This window comes from Sinocyclocheilus grahami, unplaced genomic scaffold (genome assembly GCF_001515645.1).
Source record: "Sinocyclocheilus grahami isolate Dianchi unplaced genomic scaffold, SAMN03320097.WGS_v1.1 scaffold200.1, whole genome shotgun sequence".
NCBI classification, from domain to species: Eukaryota; Metazoa; Chordata; class Actinopteri; order Cypriniformes; family Cyprinidae; genus Sinocyclocheilus; species Sinocyclocheilus grahami.
The window spans coordinates 102341-107558 of NW_015505379.1; positions in this window are offsets into that span (position 1 = coordinate 102341).

Here is a 5218-nt window from a genome sequence, read left to right on the forward strand (position 1 = left end):
TACCGGTACAAATTCTCCCCACGATAAGAATTAGTCTTCCCGAGATAATAACGATAGTCTAGTTGTTGCCATTTCTGTGCGGAGCGACATCGCGGAAGGCGGACGTGAAATTGAGGAGGAGTAGCCTATCACTAAATGAGGAGCTTGAGCTCCTTTTACAATCTGTAACTGGTTTGGTTAGGCCTGTACAGTGCACAAAAAATCGGTCTGAATAAATGTACTACAGTAGCACGTGTGCGATACAGTTTTGCATGTGTATGAGCCTGTTTACAAACCTGTTGTCCAACAAAGATATAAATTATTGACGTGCTTTTTCTCCAAATTAACTTAATAACATAGTCGAGTGTTTGAAATACTTCTTTTTGTGACCAGACGTGGTTTCATATTACAGAATGATAGGATTATATACAGTGATAAAGGCCATGTCGATTAACATTGCATTATAAATATACTTTTTTTATAAAAAATACTCAAGATTGAAAAACACAGATAAACCATATATTTTGTGCAATCGTATGTTTATTTTCCTTGAGTTTCATCAGTTAAAATGTCTCTATATCCGTTGTACGTTTTATTCAGCAATAACTGGATACCTTCCTGGAACGTCGTCAGTAATATTACTTCTGCTATGGATATGTGGAGTTTCTGTGCAAGAGCGCCCTCCGGCTTTACATTACGTGTGTACTCATTAATATCGTGCACTATATCGAACAATTTTTCTATCGATGAAGGTGTAACGTCGATAAATATCGATAGTTTTATCGCCCAGGCCTAGTGCCAATGTAGTTTGTAAACAGTGACTTAAAAAACACTTTAAATTTAAAAATTATATTTAATATATTTTTATATTAGTTGATGATGATGTTAGCTGTTTGAGGGTTATTTTACGGCGCCAAAATCTCTTTTTTACTTTACTGTAGGCTACTGAAAAGCTTAAAGGGATAGTTTCTGTGTAATGGTCTTTGTAAGAAAATGAACATTATTTAAAACATTATTACCTTTTATCCACAGCCTGGGCGAATGGTTCAGCGTGTTCATGACTGTCTGGAGTGCAATCTTCCTCTGTCACATAATGACGTTAATTGGCTTAACCTCATTTGAGCTGAGCTGAAGCTGATGCTGACCACTTGAGCTGATGATGCTGTTTGTTTCCAACAGAGGGAGAGTGAAGACTAACATTAGCATCAAGCTACATAACACAATTTCTGAGATTAACATAAAAGTTTACTCAAAATTCACCATCGAGTGTCTGAAACATGTTATAGCCTTTTTAAGCAGCTAATCGCTGCACCTGCTGTGCATTTCTTGTGTAAATATCCTTTATTGTTATGAAAATACCCCAAAAATCAGTCAGCTCACACGTCTTGGTCATCTCTCTCAGTTTTAGGTTTGGGTATCGTATGACATTTTCCGGTTCCGATTCCAGTTCCATGTAAATTAACTATTTAAATTTTCTCACTATTTTACCTTCATTTAATATAGTGTTGCTGTAAGGTAGTAAGTAATGTTTAGTAATGCTAGTCCATCAATCACTTGCTTAAAAGTTTGTTTTTTACACTATCAATAACCGTTTGCTTTTCAAGCAGGAATAAGCTGGTTGGCCAAATAGTCCCTTGAGGGCCAAGTACTTGTTCGTTTCCCTAAATTAATGAAATATTAACTGTTATACTTATAACCATGTATACACACTCCATAAAGCCAATATTTTACAAATAGTAATGCTGTCAGGAGTCGGTCGATTTCTACAGTGAAACATAGTGATGGACGATGACATTTGCGGGGGTGGGGGGTGTTTGTGTGCCCGAAGCATGAATCCTAGGGCATTTATTTGTTTAAAACAATGTTACTTCAAGTCATTATTTTTTAGGCATGCTATCAAATCAACAATTTAACACTGTAAGAAAAATTGCACATACTGCACTCAGGAAATAAATAGAAAACAAAAAACATCAACATCCCTTTTATGACACCTTGTAAATCTAGATTTACCTTTTTCTAGAATTACCTTTTTCTAAATCAATAATGGTCAATCATGAACAATTACACTGAAAAGGAAGATCGATGCTTGTAAGCCACTGGCTAGCTAGTACGCTAACTGACGGTTACAGTAATGCTCATCAGTAAAAACTAATAAAATCAGCTTTATTTTCCTCAAAAACGATAGCACACACAGTGACAATATAGTTTAAGTAGATCACCAAAAACTTACCTAATCTTGCGGCCACATTTCAAATACGATCTGACTCTGAAGTTCAGTTAGTTGTCGTCTTCTGGTGATGTTTTGTTTAAACCAACATTCCGCCACCTATTGGTGCACTTCCGCCACCTACTGGTCTAGAGTTATTAGGGCACATAGTGGGATTTAATCCAACAAACTAGATGCTCTTAAGTACCATTTACTAAAGTTGTTTAGTTTATTGCATCCACCTGAAAGTTCACATAACACAGTGTAATTAAGTAAATTCAACAAATTTGTAAAAATCAGTTGTTTACTCGCTTTTCTTAAGTAGATTCAGTGATTACTTTTTACAGTGTACAGTCGTGGAAAACGATGTGTTCGGCAGTTAAAGACGTGACGCAGCACGTCTGTGGACTGCGCGTCATGGGAAACGATGTGCTCAGTATTTAAAGGGGTCATATGACGTTGCCAAAAAGAACATTATGTTGTGTCTTTGGTGTAATGCAATGTGTTTATGCGGTTTAAGGTTAAAAAAACACATTATTTTCCACATAATGTACATTATTGTTGCTCCTCTATGCCCTGCCACGTCGATTTTTACAAAGCTCATCGTTCTGAAAAGCGAGGTATACGCTGATTGGACAGCTATCCACTGCGTTGTGATTGGCTGAATACCTCAAGCGTGTGACGGAAATGTTACGCCCCTTAACACACTGTCTGTGATGCTGTCTCCCGGCATGGCGAGACAAAACCAATAAAACCCATTACAAACGAGGCATTTGTTGCAACCAGTGGGGACATAATTACTGATTATAACAGGGTGTCCGCGGGTCCTTAAGTCTTAAAATGTCTTAAATAATGTTTTCCTAATATAAGGCCTTAAAGTCTTAATGTCTTAAATTAGGATTCGATGGGTCTTAATTATTTTTGGTCTCATTACCGCTCAAATGTCTTCAGTCTGATGGACCTAATGACTTTACAATCATTGGACAGACAGAAGATTTTTTTCTTCCCGCGGTAAAGTTACTGCGTCATCAGAGAGAACTGCAGTAAGTTAGCAGAATAAAGAAAAAAGGTCACTGTTTGTCTCGAGACTTCAGAACAAATGAGCGTGACAGTACACATAAACTCAGAAGAAACACACTGAGGTAAAAATTCTGAATGTTTAGTTTATTCATAACATGATATAGTTAAATAACACCATGACAAGTGAGCTATTTTGCTCAATATTCTCACGACGCAAAAAAACATTCAAAACACCTACAGAGTGCACGCATTACGTGAAGTCTAGCGCTCTGCCTGATCACTGCATGATTCAGTCTATTAAAATACATTCAGAATGATCACAAATTCAAGACATGGGGGCAGAAAATGTGTATATTTATACTCAAGTTCACACGGAAGAGTACCTTTTTTTCCTCCAAAAATTACCATATACAAATGTGATATTGATTTTTTACAACAGTTCAATAAAGTAGAAGTTTTATTAAGAGACTTACGTTTTAGACACCACATTGCCTGTTTTTGCACTATTTCGCCAACAAAAATAATTCCAAACAAAGCCACAGCGCTGTTTTGCGTCTCTGAGCAATCGTTCCCAAATGAATCACTCGTTTAAATGATTCGGTTCAGTCGCAATGACTCTCTTAACAGTGACTTACTGCCACCTACTGGCGGTATTAATTTCACATTTAAAGTATCTTTTCTTTTTTTTTTAATTATTTCAAATATCAGTATTCAATGTTTTATGTTTAATATATCAAAATATTATTTATGCATTTGTAACTGCAGGTTAAATGCATTCATGTCCTGCATTAATCGGTGTGTAAATACTTCTAAATGCCACTTCAGGTGCAGCTTATGTCTGGATTGCAAAGATGAATTTTGTTGATACTGTTTTAATTGGCTTGGTAACAGCCCAAATGTCTTATTCTTATTCACTGATTAAATGTAAGAATTTGACTCAAAAGATAATGCACACTTCTAGAAAAATGGCTTTATAAAGGTAAAATGCCCATAAAAGGTAAAAATCTATTTAAACTTATCTGACGACCACCACAGAATATGAAGAATATGAAAAACTTTAGGAGTCAGCTGTCAACTGTAGTCCTTAAGATACTAGCATGATAAAACACTCAATCAGTTGAATGAATGACTCAATACTCGCTCATTCAGTGACTTACCTGCAGTTATTTTGTGGGGATATTTTGTATGGAATATTGTCTGCTGACATGAAAAGTTCACTGTATATCATAGTAATAAATACCATTTATTACAACATTGATATTTTGTTTTCTTTTTAATTTATACACATTAAATATTACATATGTAATAAAATGTGTATTTCCATTACAGGTTTAGGTCTTAAATTTCATATAAGGTGGTATTAAAAAGGTCTTAAAGTCTTAAATTTAACTTGTTCAAGTCTGCAGAAACCCTGTATAATGACTTATACTGTGTTTTTACGAGTTGCGTATCGCGCCACGTAAACAAAACAATGTCTACATTTGTGATCGGAGAAACGACCAACAAGCGCTACTTGCGATTGAATCATCAGTGGCAAATTCTTTAAATATAAAAAATTTACTTGCAGGCTGTGAGTCAGAAGCGCCAGACTGTTCTTGCAAAGTTGGTACTGCCCCACTTTATAGAACAGCCTTTGAGCTAGGGATGTAATGGTATGAAAATTTCATATCACGATTATAGTGACCAAAGTTATCATGATTATGAATATTATCACGGTTTTGTTCAAATTAGATGAAAACGTTCAAAAAGAACTGATACACACACTGAAAACATTTAAATAAGTTTTATATTTGAAAATCAACAAACAACTAATACAATTGGCAGCTATATGCACTTTTTTTTAATCATAAACATTAAATGAACATTAACTTGAAGCCCTAATAATAATAAATCACTTGAAGATCATGTGATCTTCGGTTAGGAGATCTTGTGATGCTTTTTAAAGCAAAGTTGGGGTTGATTTCGAGTTCACATACAAACATAAATAGAACAGGCTAATTAAATTTGTCTATT